The 25,778-nt window shown below is 37.7% G+C and overlaps 1 long non-coding RNA gene across 1 annotated transcript; it reads right to left on the bottom strand.

The window, feature by feature from the left end:
* Positions 1-23,201: 23,201 nt before the first annotated feature.
* LOC107814697 (uncharacterized) lies at positions 23,202-25,778 on the bottom strand. The gene is made up of 4 exons (XR_012697557.1): positions 25,301-25,778; positions 25,077-25,148; positions 23,973-24,046; positions 23,202-23,805 (listed from the first exon to the last, which is right to left on the bottom strand). It is a non-coding gene; the product is annotated as an uncharacterized LOC107814697 (long non-coding RNA).

The raw sequence follows: 25,778 nt of genomic DNA, 5'->3' as shown, positions 1-25,778 counted from the left end.
CGACCTTCAAATTACAAATTTCACTTTAGGAAGTTTTCCAAAAATCCCCCATTTTCTTATCTTTAGTTCACTAAATAAAAGATAAAACTAAGATGAAATCATGATTAATTAACAAATTCGAGCCAAAAACACTTACCCTAATCCAGGACGTGAAAATCCTCTCCAAAATCACCCAAAACCGAGCTCTACAACTCAAAATGTGAAATAATACTCTAACCCACGATTTGGGATTTTAACCACGCGAACGCATAGAACAAATTACCACATGATAGAATTAACCCTTTGTGATTGCGTCCCTCTTCTCGCAATCACGAAACAGCAAACCAGATGCCAAAAAAACAATAGTCCAACAAAATCCAAAATGAGTCCGAACTTGATCCGAAACACACCCGAGGCCCCCGGGACCCCATCCAAACATACCAACAGGTCCTAAAACACAATACGAACTTAGTCGAAGCCTCAAATGACATGAAACAACATTGAAATCATGAATCACACCCCAATTCAAGCCTAATGAACTTCCAACTTCTAAAACTAATGTTGAATCATACCAAACCAACTCCGATTGACCTCAAATTTTGCACACAAGTCATAAATGACACAACGGACCTACTCCAACTCCCAAAACCAAAATGCGAGCCTGGTATCAACAAAGTCATCTCTCGGTCAAACTTCTCAACCTTCCAAATCTTCAACTTTCCAATTTTCATCAATTCGAGCCAAAACGACCTACGGACCTCCAAATCCAAATACGAGCATACGCCTAAGTCCAAAGTCACCATACTAAGCTATCGGAATCATCAAAAATCAATTCCGGAGTCGTCTATACAAAACACAAACTCCGATCCACTCTTATGACTTAAGCTTCCATTTTTGGGGCTAAGTATCCCAATTCACTCTGAAACATCCCTGGAACCAATCCAACCATCCCGGCAAGGCACATAACCACAAATGAACATATAGGAGGCAATAAATAGGGAAACAGGGATAAAAAATACAAAATGATCGGCCAGATCGTTACAATAAGCGACATCAAAAACCTTTTTGTCTGCATAACTCTTTTGCCTTCTCTGCGCCATCTAAAGGCGATCCTGAATCAACTTCACTTTCTCCAAAGCATCACGAACCAACTTCGTACCCAATATCCTAGCTTCACCAAGCTCAAAACAACCAACAAGAGATTGGGATCGCCTATCATATAAAGCCTCATATGGCGCCTATGGATGTTAATTAGTAGTTGTTGCTGTTGTGGTAGGCAAACTTTGCCAATGGTAGAAACTAGTCCCAATGGACTCCAAAATCAATAATACAGGCCCCTCACATATCCTGAAGGATCTGGATAATCCGTTCAAACTGGCCATCTGTCTGGGGGTGAAATGCAATGCTCAAATCCACATGGGAGCCCAACTCTCGCTAAACAGCTCTCTAAAAGTTTGAAGTGAATTGTGTGCCATGGTATGAAATGATAGAAATTGGCACACCATGCAAACAAACAATCTCTCTGATGTAGATCTAAGCCAACCTCTCTAAAGTGTAAGAGGTTATCACCGGAATAAAATGCGCAGATTTGATCAATATGTCCACAATGAACCAAATAGCAACAAACTTCTTCAAAATTTGTGGTAATCCTACCACAAAGTCCATTGTAATACGCTCCAACTTCTACTCCACTATCACCAACCTTAAAGTCAATCACCTGGTTTTTTATGTTCATACTTCACACACTGGCAATTCAAACACCGTGAAACATACTTCATTCAAGTCACGATACATCTTCGTGACACCTGGATGAATAGAATATTGTGCGCTGTGAGCCTCCTCTTGAATCAACTTCCTCAAACCATCAACATTCTGAACACAAATCCGATCCTGAAGCTACATAACACCATCATCTCCAATCACAACCTTCTTGGTGCCACCTCGTTGCACCGTGTCTTTCAACACTAACAAATGGGGATCATCAAATTGGCAAGCCTTGATGCACTAAAATAAGGACAACTATGCAACAATACAAGCAAGAACTCTTCTAGGGTCAGAAATATCCAATCTCACAAATCTATTAGCCAAGGCCTGAACATCCATAACCAACGTCCTCTCCTCAGCTAGTATAAATACATAATATAAGGCCTTGAACGGGTGGGAAACACCAACACTGGGGTTGTAGTCAAAGCAATCTTGAGCTTTTGATAGCTCTCCCAACACTCATTAGACCATATGAAAAGAGCACCCTTCTGAGTCAACTTGGTCAATAGAGTTGAAATATGTCACGATACAAAACCACCACAGGTTGTGATGGCCCTAACCCGCTTGCTAGGCAAGCTAATCATAAAACAATAGCGGAAAATAATAACATAAGAATATGAGTATATAAGTATGATAATACAATACACTGTCTAAAACAATAATAGTAATGAAAGGATATAAGGAGATGTCAAGGATTGCGATCAGGATGTAGCTCTACCTCGGGTCTCAACCGCAACAGCAAATAACTCTCAATCTACTCACAACTAACAACCTGGATTTACACAATTCAGTGCAGAGTGTAGTATAAGTATAATTGACCCAATGTACTCAGTAAGTATCATGACTAACATCAGCGAGGTAGTGGCGAGTAAGTATCATGACTAATATATATATATATATATATATATATATATATATATATATATATGTATGTATGTATGTATGTATGTATGTATGTATGTATGTATGTATGTATGTATGTATGTATGTATGTATGAAGATATGCACAAGCATCGTAATCAAACAAATAGATCAGCATATAGAGAAGATATGCATGAATAACAAGTCCAGTTACACAAATTTCATATATAGAGAAGATATGTACCATGAATCATTGCATATATTAAGTCAGCATATAGAGGAAATTTGCATAAAAGGCATGTATACATTTTGAGGCTAGAATATAGAGAAGATACGCGGTAAAAAGCATGTATACATCCATGGAGCTTTCATATAGAGAAGATACACAAAGTCCGAACACTAATTGGTTTCCATAATCCGCACGTACGTCATCAAGTAGAAACATAAGAGGATGACTCTAGGGGGATGGATCCTTATCCACACGCTGCACAGATAATTCACGTGCTATAAGCATAATCGCAAGGATAACTCATGTGCTCTCAATCCAGTCAATCACAAAGAAAGCATATATAAAAACACATGTACACGAACGATGGATATCAAATCACATACTCATGGACTAAGGAAAATAGCATGCTAAGGTGTATACATGTGCGAAGTATACAAATACAACTTAGATTAGACGGGTACACCATATAATAATGAGTGCTGAAATAGGAATTCAATCCTACACATAATCCCTAGCATGATTCAAGAAGTTCACGTAGTCATACAAACGATCAAAACACGGATCATAGGAAGCACACAGTCTGAACGAGGAGTAAAATCCTAAAGTCTAATCTGGTCAAAATCATTCATAACACCCGCATATACGTTTATCACCTCGCATATACATTGATTCTAATTAGCCAAATAAGTCACATCTTAAGGGTTATTCTCTCACAGCAAGATTAGGCAAGATACTTACCTTAAACAAGAAAAATCAATAGTCCAAGAACACCTTTCCCTTAGAAATCACTGTCAATCGACTTAAATCTAGCCAAAAATAACTCAATAACGTCAAACAAGGCCATAGGAATCATTTACAAACAAAAAAGCTTCAACCTTTAATCAATTCTCAAAAAGACAACAAAAGTCAACCCGGGCACACATGGTAAAAACCCGAGTCAAGGGATAGATTTGTACTACCTATAACCCCACGTGTCCAAATACCTATTTGGTTTTCAAATCCAAGTCCAAATCATCGCTCAAAACACAAATTTTTGCTCTCTTAAGTTATAGGAAAATCTCCCAAATTTACCTCAAAATTCCATATTTTAGGTGTTAATAATCCACGTAGATTCTTGAAATAATAACATAAATGAGTAGAAATCACTTACCCCAAAGCCTTGTATGACAATTTCCAAGAAAAATCGCTCCCTCCAAGTCTAGGGTTCAAAATATGAGAGAATGAGTAAAAATCTTGAAATCCTCACTTAATATACTGCCTAGGTACAACCTTCGCGATCATTGTCCAAAGCTTCGCGATGGCGAATCACAAACACTGTCCCAGAATAGTTCTACACGAACACGATGCCTAAGAAGTCCACCCTCCGTGTACTTCAGGAACACTTCGTGAATGCTAAGGCCAACACGTCCCCCAGCCAGATCCATCTCAACGCGAGATAACCCATGCAAGCCCCAAGTACATCCTCACACAACTACGCGTCACGCCCTACCATACTCAAATGAGATTCACAAGACTCCATGTCCCAGCCCCTTCCTCGCGAACACGGGGCCATTTTTGCAAACACGAAGAGAAACTGACCCTAGCTCCACAATACACTACGTGATCGTGATGCTACCTCTGTGATAGCGATGAAGAACCTAATACCAACAAAAATCTACAACAACCAAAATGTTCTAGGTGGTCTGAAACTCACCCGAGCTACCTAGGACCCTGCTAATCATACCAACAAGTCCATAAACACTACTTAGACCTATCCAAAGCTTCCAAACACATAAGATAATATCACATCTACGAATTGAAGATCAAACCACAGTTGCACCTCTCTTAAGTTCAAGAACTTCAAAGTTTCCAACCAAGTGTCCGGTTCAAGCCTAAACAATTAAGATCATAATCAAACTTTGGACACAAGTTCCAAAAAAAACGAACCTATTCTAAGTTCTAACAATAATCAGAGTCTGATATCATCAAAGTCAACTATCGGTAAAACTTAAGAACTCCCCAATACTCCAAATTGACAACTTTCGACAAATAAGCTCAAAATCTTCTAAAACCTCCAAATCCTGTCACAACCCAAAATCCCACCTTAAGATCGTGATGGCGCCTAGCTGTACTTGCTAAGCAAGCCAGCTCATAATCCACAAAATGAAGTTCATTTTCCTTAATTAACAGAGTCATTTTATAAATTAAGACATAAGTAGTTCCCAAAACAGTAACAATACCTGATATAGTCATAACACAACAAATACAGTGCAACCCCCAAGACTAAGTGGAACAAGTTCACGAGCAACTACATAAATAGAATAAGCCAGTATACATGACAAAGCTTTCTGAAATACAAATAGACAGTAAATAGTAAAGGAACAGGACTCGGGCACTGAGAAATGAAACCATGGAGTGCAGCTCACCCTAAGTCTCTGTGATACCACCTAAGCTCAATGGGAGGTTCCGTTACACCAACCTGAGGATCTGCACAAAATATGTGCAGAAGCGTAGTATGAGTACACCACAATAGGTATCCAATAAGTATCAAGTCTAACCTTGAAGAAGTAGTAGCGAGCCTAGATGCATCTGAATACTTATCACACATACAAAACTTAGAAATGAAATAGCAAGTTATCTTATGAATAACAAGAATCGAAGATTTCAATAGTCGAAGAGTATAAAGCATTCTTTTCCAGTGCAAGAAGTAATCATAATGTTGCTCAGATATAGTATTAAAAGATAGCATGCTCAAATAACGGATTCAGAGCTCCCAACTAGCATATAAGGGTGTCAAGTAACAATTTGCATCTAAAAGAATGCATATGAGGGAGTCAAGAATATATATGCATGCTCAAACTGGTACAAGATCCATGTATCACCAAAACCTGATACAAAATCCATGTATCAACACGATAAAAAATCCATATATCGACCACACTCACAGGGCCCAAAGTAACGTGGGTAATCAACTGACTCCGGAGGGACGGATCCAAATCTAAGCGCAAAGAAGAGCTTAATAGCTCACTCATAATTGGAGTGACGCATAGGCAATCACCCTATCAAGACTACATCAACACACATCCAAGACCAACTCGCGAAGCATCATAATAAATTATGTACAACCCCGATCCTGAAGGCAATACCAAAACTTGAGTTAGAGTCAAAGCAGTCTTGAGCTTCTGAAATCTCTCCTCACACTTGTCGGACCATCTGAAAGGAGCTCCATTTTGAGTCAACTTAGTCAATGGGTTTGTGATAGATTCAAACCCTTCCACAAAGGGACAATAATACCCATCCAAGCCTAAGAAACTCCTGATCGCAGTAGTAGTAGAAGGTCTGGACCAACTCAGAACTGCTCAATCCTTTTTGGATCAACCTTGATACCATCACTAGATACCATGTGGCCCAAGAATGCCACTAAGTCCAACCAAAACTCACACTTGGAGAACTTAGCATATAATTTCTTCTCCCTCAAAATCTGAAGCGCAATCCTAAAATACTGCTCGTGCTCCTCCCTAATACGGGAATATACCAAGATATCATCAATGAATACAATGATAATAGAATCCAAATAATGCTAGAACCAATTGTTCATCAAATGCATGAAGGTTGTTGGGGCATTAGTCAAACCAAAAGACATCATCAAAAATTCATAAAGCCCATAACGAGTCATGAAAGCCGTCATAGAAATGTCCAAAGCCTTGATCTTCAACTGGTGATACCCCAACCTCAAGTCAATCTTCAAAAACACCATAGCACCTGGAGCTAATCAAATAAGTCATCGATGCAAGGCAATGGATACTTGTTCTTGATAGTAACCTTGTTCAACTGCCTATAGTCAATAAGCATCCTCATCAACCTATCCTTCTTCTTTACAAACTATACCGGCACGCCCCAAGGTGATACACTAAGCCTAATGAAGCCCTTATCCAGCAACATTTGCAACTTTTCTTTCAATTCCTTTAACTCAGCTAGAGCCATGCGATACGGTGGAATAGATATGGGTTGAGTGCCCAGCACCAAGTCAATAACAAAATCAATATACCTATTGGTTAGTATGCCCGGTAGATCTGCAAGAAAAACATCTGGAAAATCCCTCACTACTGAAACTGACTCAATAGTAGGAGCATCAACACTAACATCTCTAAAAAAGGCTAAGTACGTGAAATACCCCTTCTCAGCCATCCGATGAGCCTTCATAAATGAAACCACCCTACTAAATGTATGACTAAGATAATCTCTCCATTCCAACCTTGGAAACCCCGGCATAGCCAATGTCACGGTCTTAGTGTGGCAATCAAGAATAGCATGATACAGAGATAACCAATCTATAACCAAAATCATATCAAAATCTACCATACTAAGCAATAGGAGACCGACACTAGTCTCATAGCCCCCAATGGTAACCAAACAAGACTGATACATACAATCCACCACAATAGAGTCACCAACAGGTGTAGAAACATGAACACGAATATCATAAGAAATACGGCGCAAATCAAAATACGATGTAAAGAACCAGTATCAAATAGAACTGATGCATCTTTGTGATAGAATGAAACAATAAATGTAATACTACATCAGAAGCCTCCACGTTAGGTGTAGCTAGAAATGCATAACAGCGGGCATGACCTCTACCTGACTGAACTCCACCTTTGGGATGCCCCCTAACTGCCGGAGCTCCCCCTAGATGGTGGGGTCGGCTGTGTAACAACTGGAACTAGATTCATTGCTTGAGAACCTTGTTTTGTTGTGCCTTTACCATGCTTGGGAAATCCCTCTTGTTATGCCCTACCTCTCCACACTCAAAACAACCTCGAGCTAAGAATGGCTACTGAATATGAGGCTGTCGTTGATAACATAAGTTCCCACTGGAAGAACCCTAGGCTGAAGGCTGGTAATGCACTGAATGAAGCCTGAACTGGAGCACCACGAGCGGGTTGATAAGCTAAAGGAACTGGACTACTAGGATGGCCTCTCCCATAAAGATCCTTACCTCTAGACGAGGTACCACTGAAACCTCCAAAATGTCGAGGCCTCTTTCCCCTCATCACCATGGCCTCCCTGCTCTGACCCTAGATGTGCTCAATCATGCGTGATGCATCCACAGCCTGAAGGAATGTAGTACTTATCTCCGCCTCCCTCACCATACAAATCTTGATACAAAAATTTTAACCCTCAATCAACCTCATCACCTTCTCGACCTCAGTGGAGATCAGAAATGCTGCATGACGGGATAGCTCAGTGAATCTCATCTCACACTCGGCCCTGCTGAAGGTGCTCAAACTGGACACACATCTCCTCCCTCTTTATGGGGGGGGGGGGATGAACTTCTCTAAGAAAAGATGTAAACTCACTCCAAGTGAGTGAAAATGACCTTGCATACCTGCTATGCTCATAGGACTGCCCCGCCTCTTGAAAAACCCCATGAGCTAAAAAGTACTGAATTGACCCCATTTGACTCCACCAAACCAAGATTTCGTAGAATCTCCTAACAACCATCTAGGAAATCTTGTGCATCTGCCAAAGGATCACTATTAAAATATGGAGGACCCATCTTCCTGAACCGATCAAACCTCTTCTGCTCCTCCTCAGACATATCGACCTCCACTATTGGCCTAACAGCAACCATGGGAGAATGTCACCCAATAGGTACTACTCCTAGTGTTTGATAAACAACAACAACCTCCTTAGAAGTGTGAGTAGTGGGAGCCTATGCCCCTCCCCTGGCCTGTGAAGTAGTCAGTGCCACAGGAAGTACTCCAGTCTGTGCCAAACCCTCCACAAGACCAACCAAACGAACAAGAGCATCCAGAAGTACTGTGGTAGCAATAAACCCCTACATAAGATATGCTGGTCTGATTGGCTCACCCTTATCAAAAACCTTCTCCTCAACTAGAGCTACTTGTGGCTTCACGGTGGTTGCTCTAGCAGGGGCTCTAACTGTGGCGCGTGCTCCACCCCTGCCTTTGCCTCTGCCCCGGTCTTTAACGGACCTAGCCTGAGGTGGTGTAGCCTACACAACTACTCTAGATAAATGTGTTCTCACCATCTGTGAGAGAATAGAAAGACAAGGATTCAAACTTCAGATCAATGGAGTCGCACAAAAGAGAATGAAAGAAATTGAAGTTTCCTAACATCATGTAGCTTCTTAGAGATAAGTATAGATGTCTCCATACCGATCCATGCAATTCTACTAGACCTATTTGTGACTCGTGAGACATACATAACCTAGAGCTTTGATACCAATTTGTCATGACCCAAAATCTCACCTTAAGGTCATGATGGCGCCTAGCCGTACTTGCTAAGAAAGCATCCTAACAATCCACAAAATAAAGTTCATTTCCTTTAATTAATAGAGTTATTTTATAAATTAAGATATAAATAGTTCCCAAAACAGTAACAACGTCTGATAGTCATAACATGGCCTAAACACGACCAATAAAGTGCAACCCCCAAGACTAGGTGGCACAAGTTCACGAGCAACTACAAAAATAGAATAAGTATGTGTACATAACAAAGTTGTTTGAAATACAAATAAACAGTAAATAGTAAAGGAACAGGGACTCGAGAAGTGCGAAATGAATCCATGGAGTGCATCTCAACCTGAGTCTCTGTGATACCGCCTAATCTCAATAAGAGGCTCCGCTAGCACCAACTTGAGGATCTGCACAAAGATGTGCAGAAGTGTAGTATGAGACTATGAGGACATCACATTCGGTACCCAGTAAGTATCAAGTCTAACCTCGAATAAGTAGTGGCGAGGCTAGATGCATCTGAATACTTACCACGCAGATATAAATAATACAACTTAGAAATGAAATAGCAAATTATATCATAAATAACAAGAATTGAAGATATCAACAGTCATAGAGTATAAAGCATTCTTTTCCAGTACAAGAAATAATTATAACACTTCTCAAATATAGTATTAAAAGATAGCACGCTCAAATAATGGAGTTAGAGATCCCAACTAGCATATAAGGGTGTCAAATAACAATTAGCATCTAAATGAATGTATCTAAGGGAGTCAAGAATACATATGCATGCTCAAACCGATAGAAGATCCATGTACCTGATACAAAATCCATATATTACTAAAATCCGACACAAAATCCATGTATCAGCCCGATACAAAATCTAGGTATCGACCACGCTCACAGGGTCCAAAGTAATATGGGTAATCACCTGACTCCGGAGGGGCAGATTCAAATCCAAGCGCAAAGAGGAGCTTAATAGCTCACTCATAATCAAATATATTATCGTCATGTCCTGTGTGTCATAACTATATTTCATGTGCATGCCTTACCTTCCGTGACAAAATTCTCAGTCCAAATCAAGTATCCATACGCAAAAATGTATGCATATGTTCAAGGACTATAGATAAAAGATGCACAAGGAATTAATAATAATCATATGGATATGTGCTCATGGAATCTCTATATGACTACGGATAATTCAAGCAATTCAACATATCAAGAATAAGTTCTCATGTCTTCATAAATAACCATAAACCTAGGTATGATTTCTAACATGAATAAATGAGCAAACATAGTCATATAAGCTAAGCAAATCATGAATCAAATGAGCACATAATAAAAACAAGGCATAAAATATCCCAATTCTACCCCAGTCGTGATGTAAACATGGCAAATGCATATACACTCGCCACCACGTATATACACCATCCCCAATACCTTAAGCACATAACAACCAAGTCGAATCCTAGGGGTTTACTTCTTAACAAAGTTAGTCAAGAGACTTACCTCCACCCAGTAGTCTTCAACCTTACAAAGTAGCCTTCCCTCTAAAATCAACCTACGAACGAACCGAATCTAGTCAAACACGACCCAATAACGTCAAACAAAGCCATAGAAATCGATCTCAAATGATAAAGTTTGAATCTTTAATTAAAAAGACAAAGTCAACACGGGCCCACTTCCGGAACCCAACAAAACTCACAGATCCCGATTACCTATTCCAATATGAGTCCAAATATACAAGTCTCATCCCCAAATTTCTCTTTAAAACTCTAAGCTTTTGGGTGTAATTATCCATGGGAAAATATGATATAAAGTCAAATCCAAGTGTAAATTGCTTACCTCCAATGATATAGTGAATTTGCTCTTCAAAATCCCCTACTCTTGAAGTCTAGGGCTCACAATATGATAAAGTGGGTAAAAGTCCCGATATCCTAACTTAAATATTCTGCACAGGTAGATACATCACGATAGGGGGAACACTTCACGATCGCGAAGGCCAAAATCTTCCTAGCTACTGATCCAACTTCGTGAATGCGAAGACCCAACTGCGAATGCGATGCACTGCCTCGCTAAGCCTACTAGATCTCTACACTTGCACACGAACGCGAAGCACTGGACCTCAACCCTCTGCAAATGCGGCCTTACTCACGCAAATGCCAAGAGTAAAACCTACCTTCTAGACTCTCCCGCAGTGTGATCACAAGACAACCTCCACGCTCGTGAAGAAGCACCCTGCACCAGAAAACCCAACAGTCTAAAAACAAAGGGAATGGTCTGAAATCGCCCTGAATCACACCCGAGCCCCTCGGGACCCTGTCCAATCATGCCAACAAGCCCCAATACCTTATCCAAACTTGTCGAAGTGCTCGAAATACCAAGAATGACATTAATACCAAGAATCAACGATCAAAATCACTCTCTCAAAATTAAGAAATTCTAACTTGCAACCAAGAGTCTGATTCAAGCCTAACCAATACGGATACCAACCAAACTTTGCACAGAAGTCTTGAATGACATACAACAACAACAAAAAACAAACCAGTGAAATCCCACAAAGTGGGGTCTGGGGAGGGTAGAGTGTATACAGACCTTACCCCTACCTTACGAAGGTAGAGATGCTGTTTCCGATAGACTCCCGGCTCAAGAGAAAGAAAACTAAAAAGGAAGCAGAAACAACAACTAGTAACCAAAGCAAGCAAAGGTGATATAATAACCGAAGAGAAAGAAATGACATATAGTAAAAGAAATTTATGGATACGAAGAAATGAAAATACGAAACTTACACTAATGATACCGGCATGAAGATAAGACACGCTCGCTTAACCATTGCCCTTCTATCCTAATTCTCAACCTCCATACTCTCCTATCAAGGGTCATGCACTCAATAAGCAAAAGTAGCACCATGTCATGCCTAATCACCTCTCCCTAATATTTCTTAGGCCTACCTATACCTCTCTTCAGCCCTCCCATTTTCAACCTCTCACACCTCCTCAAACCTTGATCAACTCTTACAACTTAAGCTTCCAAAATAAGACGAAGTGTCTCAATTCAATCTCAAACCTTCCCAAAGACAAACCAACCACCCCCGCGAGTCACAAGTCCACAATTACACATACGAGAAGCATCAAATAGGGGAACGAGGCTCAAATACACAAAATGATCGGCCGGGTTGTTATCAATCCGAATATACACCTAAGTCCAAAATCACCATATGAACCTACTAGAACCATCAAATCACCAATCCGAGGTCATTTAAACAAAAGTCAAACCTTGAACAACTCTTCTAACATAAGGTTTACAAATTGAAACTAAGTGTTCCAATTCATTTTTGAACGCCAAGAAAGCCAAACCATACATCCCTACAAGTCATAAAATATCAAATACATATACAGGGAACATTAGATAAGGGAACATGGTTCAATTATACAAAATAAACGGTCGGGTTGTTACATAATAGATGAAAAGCCTTCCACAAAGCGGCGATAGAAGCCTGCCAAACCTAGGAAACCTGGATCTCTGTAGCTGAAGTAGGTCTAGGCTAACTCTAAACAGCCTCAATCTTCTTGGGATCAAACTTTATGCTATCACTAGACACAACATGAGCCAAGAATGCAACTAAGTCCAACCAGAACTCGCACTTCAAAAACTTGGCATAAAGATGATGATCTTTTAAAGTTTGAAGTACAACCCGCAAATGTTGCTCATGCTCCTCTCTACTACGAGAGTAAACTGGAATATCATCAATGAACACAATCACAAAGGAATCCAAATAATGCTTGAACACTTGTTTCATCAAATTCATGAAAGTTGATGGAGTATTTATCAAACCAAATGACATCACCAAGAACTCATAATGACCATAGAGAGTCCTAAGAGTTGTTTTAGGTACATCTGAATCCATAATCTTCACCTGATGATAGCCAGATCTCAAATCAATCTTGGTAACTACTTTGCCACCCTAAAGTTAATCAAATAAATCATCAATACGAGGCAATGTATACTTGTTATTGATAGTAACTTTGAGCTACTGATAATCAACGCATATTCTTATAGAACCATCCTTCTTCTTCACAAACAACAATGACTCACCCCATGGAGAAACACTCGGTCTAATGAGCCCATTATCAAGAAAATCCTACAACTGCTCCTTCAATTCTTTCAACACAGCTGGAACCATACGGTATGGCGGGATAGAAATGGGTTGAGTACCCGGAACCAAGTCAAAGCAAAATTCAATATCTCTATCAGGCAGCATGCCAAGTATATCCATCGAAAACACCTCCAGAAAGGCTCTCACTACCGATACTAATTCTATAAAAGGGACATCTACACTACAATCTAAAATGTAAGCTAAATATGCTTAATACCCCTTCTCAACCATGTGTTAAGACTTCAAGAATAAAACCACCCTACTAGTAGAATGGGCAAGGGTACCTCTCCAATATAATCTGGGCAACCCCGGCATAGCTAAGGTCATAGTCTTGCCGTGGCAATCCAAGATAGCATAATACAAGGACAACCAATCCAAACTAAGAATGGCCTCAAAATGCACCATATCCAATAACAAGAGATTAACTATAGTATCAAAGCCATTAATAATAACTATAAAAGAATGATACACTCGATCTAATACTATACAATCCCAAACCTCTATAGACACAAAAACATGAATATCAAAAGAATCACGAGGCATACTCAAGTGCGATGCAAAATTTGAGACACATATGAATAAATAGAACCTAAATCAAATAAAATAAATGAATCTTTATGACAGACTGAAATAATACCTGTAATAACTGCATCTGAACGACTCTACCTCAAGCCTAACTGAAAATACATAACAATAGGGTTGAGCCCCTCCAACTTGTCCTCCACCTCTAGAACGACCTCTTACTGACTGGCTTCACCTATAGATGGCTGGCCTCCACCTCTGGCTAGTTGAACCCACCACTAGCTAGCTAAGCAGGTAGTGTAGTAACTAGTGTTGGAACAATAGCCTGGCTACCATGTAGTGGTCCACCCCGCAATCCCCCTATAATTCCTCATATCCCTACACTCGAAGCATTTATTCACCCATTGTAGCTGTTGGGTTTGAGGCTATCTCCGACGACCCGAATCACCACTGTAGAAAACTCTGTATCGAAGGTGCACTAATGGGAGGCGGAGATGCATTGAATGATAGCTGACCAAAACGAGGACCATAAGCACTATAGCCACCTGATGTTCCACTAGAAACCTGAAGTGCTGATTGGACCGACCTGGTAGATGGCTTATGCCAAAGGAACCTCTGCCTCCAGATGGGGCACCCCTTTAAACTACCAAAATATCGAGGCCTCTTATCAGATGTCACCTCTCTCCCCTAGCCATGAATCCGCTTAATCCTCCTAGCAATCTCAACCACCAGAGTGAAAGAAGTCTCAGTCTTGGCCTCTCTAGACATATGGAGTCTAATACCATAAGCAAGACCTTCTATGAATCTCTAAAACTTCTCCCTCTCAGTAGGAATCAGGATAGTTGCATCACGAGACAAATCAACAAATCTTGTCTCAAACTGGGTGACTGCCATACCACCCTATTGCAGGCGCTCAAACTGACTGCAGATCATCTCTCTAAATTAGGGGGATAAACTTCTCCAAGAAAAGCTGTGAAAATTGAGCCCAAGTAAGAGGAGGTGACCTTGCTGGTCTACCACCATTTCTTGGCTGAACTGTGCATCTGGAAGATGGTGAAATCAACTTTGCTAGAATCAAATAGTCTTAAATTGTGCACAATCTTGTGGCATCGGTCCATGAAATTCTTGGCGTCCTCTAAAGGCGCTCTACTGAAGTGAGGAGTAAACAAGTTCTGGAACATATCTATCCTCTTCAATTCATCAGCTGACATAGCGGGACAAACCTCAGACGGCACAACAATAATATGTTGAACCATCCAAACTGGTAACACTCCCGGGGTATGATAACCCTGAGCCATCTTCTCCGAAGTGTAAGTGGAAGGAGTCTGTACTCCTCCCCCGATTTGAGAAGTGGTTGATGCCATAGGAAGCACGCCTGCCTGAACCATGCTCTCTTTAAGGCCCACCATGCAAACCAAGGCATCGTGAATCACTGGAGTATTGGTAAATCCCTCTAGAACATGAGTTGTTCCCATTGGCTCATCCTGATCTATAATCTCATCATCTAGAGCTATTTGAGGCTCGTCTAATATTGCTCTAACATGAGCGTGAGTAGCTCCAGGTGTGCTGCATGTGCTCTGGGGTGGGCTCTGCTTCTGCCCCGACCTCTAGCCCTTGGTAGTGACTTCAACCTGAGGCTCTGGCAGCTACTCTACTGTGGCTGACGCACGTGTCCTCACCATCTGTGAGATAATAAAGAGTAAAGATTCAAACTTTATGATAGAAGAAAGTCGCGCGATAGAGATAGAAAGAAGTGAAGTCTCCTAAAGCCTTATAGCCTCTCGAAGATTAGTACAGATATTTCCGTACCGATCCTCAAGACTCTACCAGGCTTGTTCATCACTCGTGAGACCTAGGCAACCTAGTACTCTAATACCAACTTGTCACGATCCAAATTCTCAATCAATGTGGTGGTGATGACTCATGAGACCTAGGTAACCTAGTGCTCTAATACCCACTTGTCACGATCCAAAATCTCAACCAGTGGGGTCATGATGGCATATAACATTGCTTTCTAGGAAATCCAATAATTAACAATCTCAACCAACAGGGTCGTGAGAGCACCTAACATCGCTTGCTAGGCAATCCAATAATTAACAATAAAAAAGGAAAAGAGACTAACAATTAACAACATATAAATATAGAATAAAGATAACACTCGTAAGTACATAATAAGTCTAAAACAACGTCGACTATAAGATTTGGTGTCACATAGCACATGAGCTACTAAGAATACTACGTGCAATATCTATAATGAGTACAATATTTTTTAGCATAATAAATAGTAATAGGAAAAATGGAAAGAAGACTTTAGCGCCTATGGACGAGTGTGCAGCTCTACCTCGAGTCGTCTATCTGGTAAGAGTTAAGCACTTCTCGGGACTTTGCTGATTCCAATGTCTAAAACTGCACAAGAAATGTGGAAGTGTAGTATGAGTACAACCGACCAAATGTACTCAATAAGCATCAAACCTAACCTCGGCGAGGTAGTGACAAGACTATGACAAGACATTTACCATATAAACCTATACACTTATTAAGCAACAGAGATAGAAGTAGAGATAACAATAATAATAACAGGAATAAAAGTAAAAAAAGCAATAAAAGAATCTGATAACAGAAGTAATAACCACTACTAAAATTCTTGGATTCCTCTGAAGGCGCACTACTCAAGTAAGGAGGAAACAAGTTCTGGAACCTATCTATCCTCTTCAACTCATCAACTGCCATCGTGGGCCTAACCTCAGGCTGCACAACAATAATAGGTTGAACCACCCCAACTGGTAACACTCTCGGGGTCTGATAAGCCTAGACCATCTGCCCCGGAGTGTGAGTAGAGTCTCAACTCCTCCCCCGGCCTGAGAAGTGGCTGGTGCCATAGGAAGTACTCCTGCCTGAACAATGCTCTCAATAAGGCCCACCATGCAAACCAAGGCATCCTGAAGCACTAGAGTAGCGGTAAATCCCTCTAAAACATGAGTTGTTACCACTGGATCATCCTGATCTAGAATCTCATCATCTGGAGCTATCTGAGACTCGACTAACGTTGCTCTAACATGAGTGTGAGTAGCTCGAGGTGTTGCTGCATGTGCTCAGGACTGGGCTCTGCCTCTGCCCCGACCTCTAGCCCCTGGTAGTGACTGCAACCTGAGGCTCTAGCTCTTGCTCTACTGCGGCTGATGCACGTGTCCTCACCATCTGTGAGATAATAGAGAGTAAGGATTCAAACTTTAGGGTAGAATAAAGTCGCACGATAGAGATAGAAGGAACTGAAGTCTCCTAAGGCCTTATATCTTCTTGAAGATTAGTACAGACATTTCCGTACCGATCCTCAAGACTCTACCAGGCTTGTTCATCACTCGTGAGACCTAGGCAACCTAGTACTCTAATACCAACTTGTCACGATCCAAATTCTCAATCAATGTGGTGGTGATGACTCATGAGACCTAGGTAACCTAGTGCTCTAATACCCACTTCTCAACAAACGGGGGTCGTAAGGGCACCTAAATCGCTTGCTAGGCAATCCTAATTAAGAATAAAAAAGGAAAAGAGACTAACAGTTAACAACATAAATACTGAATAAAGATAAAACTCGTAAATACATAATAAGTCTAAAACAACTTCGACTAATCAACCTCCCAAGATTTGGTGTCACATAGCACATGAGCTACTAAGAATACTACATGCAATATCTACAATGAGTACAATATTGTTTAGCATAATAAATAGTAATGGGAAAATGGAAAGAAGACTTTAGCACCTACTGACGAGTGTGCAACTCTACCTCGAGTCGTTTATCTGGTAACAGCTAAGCACCTCTCGGGAATTTGCTGATACCAATGTCTGAATCTGCATAAGAAGTGTAGAAGTATAGTATGAGTATAACCGACCCTATGTACTCAATAAGTATCAAGTCTAATCTTGGGAGGTATTGACGAGACTATGACAAGACACTTACCATATAAACCTATACAGTTATTAAGCAACAGAGATAGCAGTAGAGATAACAATATTAATAACAGGAATAAAAGGCAAAAAATAGTAAAAGAATCCGATAACAGAAGTGATAACCATGTCTCTCGAGTAATACAACCAAAACCTTTTTCAGCAGCTCAACTCAATGGGGAAGAAACAATATCTATAATCAATGCAGTCAAATCCCACAAAGAATGACTATATCACAAACTACTCCAAGATGTATAACACATACGTTGTTGTGCACAACCCGATCCCATGGTCATACTATTGTTGCAGTGAGCAACCCAGTCCTTATCATAATATTATTGCGGGTTCAATCCAATCCAATGTATCAATTCATATAGATCATCCATTAGCATAACCAACATAGCGAGGTTCATAATAAAATATCGAGGAGAATCGACAAATCTAATTCATCAAGGAAGAGATGAATACTAAAAAGGAATAATAAGCAATCCAATTATCCAAAAGCTAGTCTCACACATATATCTCGACAAGGACTCAAACAAGGTCAATAACACCCGAACGGTCAAGTAGCCACGCAATCCAATATAGTATCGAAGAACAAGGCATGGAACGAGTAAAGCATGTAACAAGTAAAAGCATGTAACAAGTAAAGGCATATAATGAGTAAAGACATATAGCAAGTAGAGGCATGCAAGAAGTGAAAATATGTAGTAAGTAAAGGCAAGCAGTCGGTAAAAGCATGTATCAAGTAAAAGCATATATCTAGTAAAAGCAGGAAATAAGTAAAAGTATTTGTCAAGTAAAAGCATGAAATAATTAAAGGCTTGGATAAACTAGTTCTACCTGCATACTTTAACCCATGACAACACATATGCACTCCTCACCATAAATATTGTCATCCCCAAGACATGGAACACGTAGCAGATAGTCCAATCATATCCTAATTTCCTCATCAAGAATAACTACGATACATACCTCTTTCTGGAACCAAATCAACAACTCTAACACAACTTTGCCTTTAGCACAACCCTCCAAAAAACTTGAATCTAGTCAAATATCTCTCAAGCAAGTTAAAACAAGCTTTAGAAACTATCATACTATCAAAAATGTTCGTTCTTTAACATATTTGAAAAAAGTCAATAGAAAGTCAATCCAAACCCACTTAGTCGAAATCCAAAATCAAGATCAAATCAAGAGCCTAGCATCTGCGAGCTAGCAATCGCAAAAGGGATGAATGTAGCACCAGCAATGCCAAACTTAGCAAAATCTGTCCGAAATTAATTGGAAATTCACCTGAGCCCCTCGGGTCCCAATCCCAATATCTATACAAGTATAATAACCTCATGTGAACTCGTTCAAAAGCTCAAAATATCAAAATAACATCAAGAATCAAGAGTCAAGCATCAAAACTCAAAGATTTCACATGTGCATAACTTTAAATTTTTAACTTTCCACAATAAGGCCTGAAACGGCCTCGGGTCACCTGAGACCCAAATCAAACATACGTACAAGTCTAAAATCATCATACGAACCTATCAGAATCGTCAAAATACCGAATCGAGGTCGTTTACTAAGAATGTTGACTTTGATCAACTCTAAACAACTTTAAAGTTCAAAATTCAATTTTTTCTTTATAAAAAAAACACATCTAAACTTTCTGAAAATCAAAATGGACCACACACCATGTCATAAATCATCAAATTAGGCTATTCAATGTCTCAAACCACGGAACGAAAAGCTAGAGCTTAAAACGACCGGGTCGTTACAGTTAGGGCCATTAATTTTAATTTAAAAACCGTGCAAAAAATAACGAAAAAAGAAAAAAAATGGTGATTCATGTACCGTTATGGCAATGAATTTTAATTTAAAAATCAGGCAAAAAATAACAGAAAAAGGAAAAAATAATTTTGGTAAAAAAAGCCGAAATCGAGCGAGAACGGCGATGCAAAGCTTGCCTTCTTTTCAACTCTTTAAGAACTAGTAGAATTGCTTTTTATATAAGCATAATAATTTTCCTCTTTGGTTTTCGAGGGACAAAATTTCTTTGTAGAAGGAATCTTTTCATTTCCGTTTGTTCCCATTCACACCACATATAAAAAAATCAATAAGTGTTCCTAACATATATAATATGGAAAAACTATGGTGCATAGAAAGTGTAGCATCTAACACTAACAGATAGAGTACGCGTTTGCGCGCGCGTGCAAAGTAATTATAATTTAAAGAATTTTTGTTCAACTTTAAAATTTAAAAAAGGACACTTTAAAAGTCTTTTTCTTTTTTAGAAAAATAGAAAGGACACCTTGAAAAGTGAATGCTTGAAAATCCACTATATGGGAGAAGCAATCACCTAGAAAATCTTGTAGATTAGAATACTTTTAAGATTCATCCTTCCATATTTTAGCTTACAAATAGGGGTAAACAAATGAAACCGACAAACCGCATCAACTCGATAATCCTAATCGAATCGAGAAAAAAAAATCTGACTATGGTTTGGTGTTGGAAAAAAAAACCGATCATATTTGGTTTGTTTTGGTTTTAACTAAAAAAAGTCAAACCGAAACCAAACCAACCCGACATTATATGTATAGAAGTTTTAAATATATTTAATACATAAATATATTTATGGTAGTGTAGTTTATAAATATTTCTTAAGTTTTTTCATAGTTTTATCTTTTAACGTATTATTTCAATTTTGGGCTTATAATTTTTGGATGCTCCAATAAGTTTTATAATGTTGGATATCTATTTTACTATGAATCCTAAACCAAAATCAAATCAATACTAATGCTAATAAAAAATATTCAATTCAATTGTACTATGAATGAAAATAGTATTGGATATCTATTTTTTAGTTTTTCCATGGTTTAGATAAAATATATAACTTATTTTTCTTTTAATGGTTAGTCATGTAAATAATAGTACTTATTAGTCATAATTTTAGATTATGTTTGTTTTCATTATGACTTATTAATAATATTTATTTTATGTGATTTTATTATTTTTATCGTTGAATATTTTAGTACAATGTCATTACTCATCTCATATTTATGTTATTTTATTGAAAAACACCTTATATAGTTCTGTCTTACTAAGATTAAAGAAATATTTGGAGCACAAATTTTACGTTTTGTGCTATGAAGACTTTATGAAAAAAAAACCGAAAAAACCCGGAAACTCGAAAAACCCGAGATTAAAAAGCCCGACTTTTATTGGTTTGGTTTGGTATTTAGATTTAATAACCCGATACAATTGGTCTGATTTGATAATTAGAAAATCCGAACCAACCCGTCCCATGTACACCCCTGCTTACAAGATTCCCCGAAAGTATATACCCTGAAAGTATATAGTAAAGAAAAGACAGAAAAAACGCAACAGTATAACGCCATATTACATCGTACGTACTTCAATTCATCCGTCCATGTGGTGCCAATATTTTCCGCTCAATAGATTATTGAATCAAAATAAATTGTATACCTAAATATAATTTCCGCGAAAAATGGATAAATAAAGGCCATGGAGCTGGTGATGTATAAAGTTAGGAGTTCTTTTTTAATTATTCTCAAACCAACAATCCTCTAAATAGGGGTGTATATGGGTCGGGTTGGTTCGGAATTTTTAATTATCAAATCAAACTAATGGTGTCGGGTTTTTAAATTTATAAACCAAACCAAACCAACAAAGTCGGGGTTTTTAATCTTGAGTTTTTCGGATTTTCGGGTTTTTTCCCAGTAAAGTCTTCATAGCATAAAATATGTAACTTGTGCTCCAAATATTTCTTAAGTCCTAGTAAAATACAACTATATAATGTATTTTTCAAGAAACTAACACAATAATATGGGATAAGTCATAGCATTATACTAAAATATTCAATAACAAAGAAAAAATAATAAAATTACATAAAATAAATATTGCTAATTAATAAGCCATAATGAAAATTAACATAATCTAAAAATATTATACATGTCATGCTAAAATAAGTATAGCTAATAAGTACTAATATTAATTATATAACTAAGCATTAAAGAAAAAGATAAACTAAATTATGCATTTTCATTATAAACCAATGTAAAACTAAAATAATTATCCAATACTATCGTCATTCCTAGTATTGAATTGAATTTTTTTTGTTAGCATTAGTATTGATTTGAACTTTGTTTGAGTTACTTCATTTATGCGCTTTAAAATTTATTTACCATTCGAGAATGTTAAGTCTAAACTTGAAATAATACGTTAAAAGATAAAACTGTGAAAAAGATTAAGAAATATTTATAAATTACATTACAATAAATATTTATGTGTATAAAATATTTTTAAAAATTATATAAATGTACTATCGGGTTGGTTTGGTTTCGGTTTGACTTTTTTTAGTTAAAACCAAACCAAACCAATTATGGTAGGGTTTTATTTTTCAATACAAAACCAAATCAAACCACATCGGTTTTTTTTTCTGGTTTGATTTGGATTATCGATTTGGTGCGATTTATCGGTTTTCTTTGTACACCCCTACTTCTAAACCAATATATTTGAAACCATGGAAATTTAGCAAAATATGGTTTCCTTTATTCTCAAACTAGTTAATTTATCCGCGCTTCACGCGGGATATGGTAACACAAATAAGATTAATTCATGCATCGATATCATGAGTTTCTTTGTTACTATAAGTTAAACTTCTTCCAACTACGCCAAAAAGTACCAAAAAATAAATAAATTCAGAAGGCGAGACACTCAAAAGAAAAACACAAAAATATATTACAAGTTAATTAAGTTCACCAGTTTAGTCTTTTCAAAATCTACCTTGAAACTGTGCTATAGCACATGAATGGAAAAAATGATGGGGAAAAAGCAAAAAAAATAAATTAAATAATATAGTTAATCAAATACAAACATTACTACCTTAGATAAAGAGCAAAAACTGATATGCATCTATCCTGGAGAAACCCAAAAAGGCAAATAAATAACTTGTGTATGAATGGAGCAAGAGAAGTCCCGAGATTTCGATTTTTAAATCGAGATCCAGTGGCAATGATATTAACATTATGCTCTGGCCTCTGGTGTTCTCCAACATGAGGACTCTTGAAAAACCGCTAGCTCATTCAACACTTAGTATTGCCTTGTCAAAAAGTACATGGGAAGTAATCCCAACACTATGAGTTTCTTTTGCTAAACAGCTAGAGGTAGTTTTATGACTCATAGTCCAGTTGATGTCTTGCAGTTCTATAATTAAAACTAATATCCCATAGTAACAAACAACAATCAGCAATTGAGAAATCATATTAGTAATATTTGTGAGATTTCAGCAATCGAAAAATCATACTATCTTTTTTTTTTCCTTTACCAGCCTGAGCTTGAGTTATTTCCCGAAATTAATACATTTACAAATTGGTCATCACTCCCGAAAGTTTTTTTCATGTTTAAGATCTTTACGTATTCCGAGTTAATCCCTACATTTAACTTAATTTTATCAAGAAAATGACAATTTTTACCATATAAACATAAAAGCCATAGATATACAGGAAAAAAGAAGATTTTCTTTCTTCCTAAGAAGTTGGTATGGTACAAAATAGGGCTAAGATGCTGAAAATACAAAGAAAAGGGAAAATAAAAGGGAATAAGAACAAACCATATGTATGTTAGCCTCAAACATCTTCCTGTGTGAATAGGCGAATCAAAAGCTAAGAAGATCAAAATCCCAAAAAGTTACAACCCATAAACATTAAATTTGCATGGAACATATAGTATTAAAGTACCAAACACAACATATGATCTTACAAATTTGATCATAACATAATCTGTCGCATTGGATCACTCCTCGGATTGGATGGAAAAAGCACAGGCTTTCTGATGTTGAAACATGATCAAGCCAATCTCTATCTTTGTGTCTATGGATCATAATTTCAAACAACTTCTTCACTACAAGTATATATATCTTCTTATCGCTTTACAATTCTCTTCTTCTGACCCTATTAACTCTGTAACTTGCTTGTCATCATTTCAACAAATGGAACATGTTTTTCTCTCCTGTTCTTTGCCTTCAGAGTCATTGATTATTTTGTCCTTTCATCTCCTAAGTTCGTTCTTTTATTTTGGCAACATGAGCAGCAGTAATTTATCTGGAAAAGGAAAAGAAATTGAAGGGCATATAGAATATCTCTGCAAATCTGCAATCTATGTGTTCGCCTTTTTTCCATATAAAATTCTGAAGCAGGAAGAGAGTTAGAAAGGGATTCCAAGTAGCCCATTTGTGTATAGAAAATTAAATTTGATAGAATGCGATTACCAACACAGATTTTTGGGGCTGAAATCTTTAGCAGCTACTTGTTCCCGGCAACTCTGACGCATTTCATTGAAGAGCTACAATGAAAAAAATTCCAAACAAAAGTGTAACACACTCTAGCAAAGTCAACATTCAAAGGCCATGAATTGCTATGAAAATTAAAACCAGGGGCATCAACTTTCACCGACATTCTTAACTGGTGTTATAAGTAGTCGTAAAGCCATCTTACTGTTTTAACCCCTATACAACAATTAGTATGAGACATTTTTCGCCATTTAAGGAAATCAAATTCTGATTGAAGTGATAGATTAGGATAATTCAACTTAATTTAAGAGGGCAACATACTGCACATAAGCCGCTGGAATATTGCAAATGCCCACTTTATCCTCCCCTTTTCACAAGAAGTTTTATATAAGTTTTGATGCGCTAATATTTAGAGGTAGTTTTACGTGTTAGGACAACTTGAAAGTTAAATGAAATAAACTCAATAAGTTGAAAATCAAGTCATAATTAAAGGGTTACATATGAAATTGAGCCCCAACACGAAAGTAAAGAAAGACAATTAATATTTAAAACATATTGTAACACGTTTATATGTGTATATTGATATCTTTTTCGACCTTTTGAATAACATCGAGCGTACGGGTATTTAATATTTATAGGGACAAGGAACATAACATCTGAGATAAAATCTTAGCCAACTCAAAAAGATATAGACATGGGACCATCTTAAAGACTTTTAAAGAACTTCTTGAACAATTCCTTGCAACTCATGCTCCTTCTCTTAAAATTTAGCTATTGAGTAATGCCCTTCTGGCCTGCCAATATTTATAATGTTCAATATTATAGTAGACTCTGTTGATGGATCTAAAACTTTCACTCTTTATAGCATCAGCAGGGGAAAAAATAACAACGGAAAAAGATAAGAAAAGAGAAATCTTGATGACTCTGGAATTAGACATTATCATAAGAATTCCACCGATAAAATCCTTTGAGTGGTGTATATTTGAAGAATCCCCATATTGAAGAGTTGCTAGTTGTGCATATAAATCTTATGGAGGCAACTTTTCACCTACACCAAGGAAATAGAGTAGAAGAATATAATACCTCAAGATAAATGAACCATTGGAAGTTTCTAGAGTGACCTTTTAGGCCCTTATTCTACACTCCTCCACAACCCTGTTACAAAGCTATAAATAATCATAATAGAAGAGGGAATAGTAAATTATTCAACACGGTAACAACAAATAAGTGAAGTGTATCACCAAATAAGTTAATCACAAATTTAAGAAGAGCAGTTAAAATCAGAAAGCACAAATGGGTAAGATTACCTTTGGTCACAATTGTTGAAGGAGAAAACCCAGACTTGATCGTAGAGAGCGTTTGTTAAAACCTGGAAAGGACGCTTCAAGCACTGAATTAGCCAATAAGTGCATGTATTAATCAAATCAGTTAGACAAACTTGAACAACAAAGTTGCATTAGAAAGCTAAAATATTAACAAAATAATTATCGACAACATCTAACTTCCTTCAGTGCTTTATAAAGCTAAAATATTAACAAAGTTGCATAACTGGAACAATGGGAGCAAAAAAGGACAATTAGATGGAACTCTCAAATGGAAAAGGGAAAAGGATAAATTAGGAGAATAAAAAGCAGTAGGGGGAGATAAAAGGGATTACCAATTTCTTTTTAGTGCTTGTACTCTATTGTAGATTCAACTTAGAATGTTGTTTCTATGCTAATTTTGCACTGTCATAATTACGAGATAGGTAAAAAAAAAAAGCAGTTCTTTAGCAATGGAGGAGAG

Source organism: Nicotiana tabacum, chromosome 12, assembly GCF_000715075.1.
Source record: "Nicotiana tabacum cultivar K326 chromosome 12, ASM71507v2, whole genome shotgun sequence".
NCBI lineage: Eukaryota > Viridiplantae > Streptophyta > Magnoliopsida > Solanales > Solanaceae > Nicotiana > Nicotiana tabacum.
Note: the sequence above shows the minus strand (reverse complement) of the source record. Positions and strands in the feature narration are given on the sequence as shown.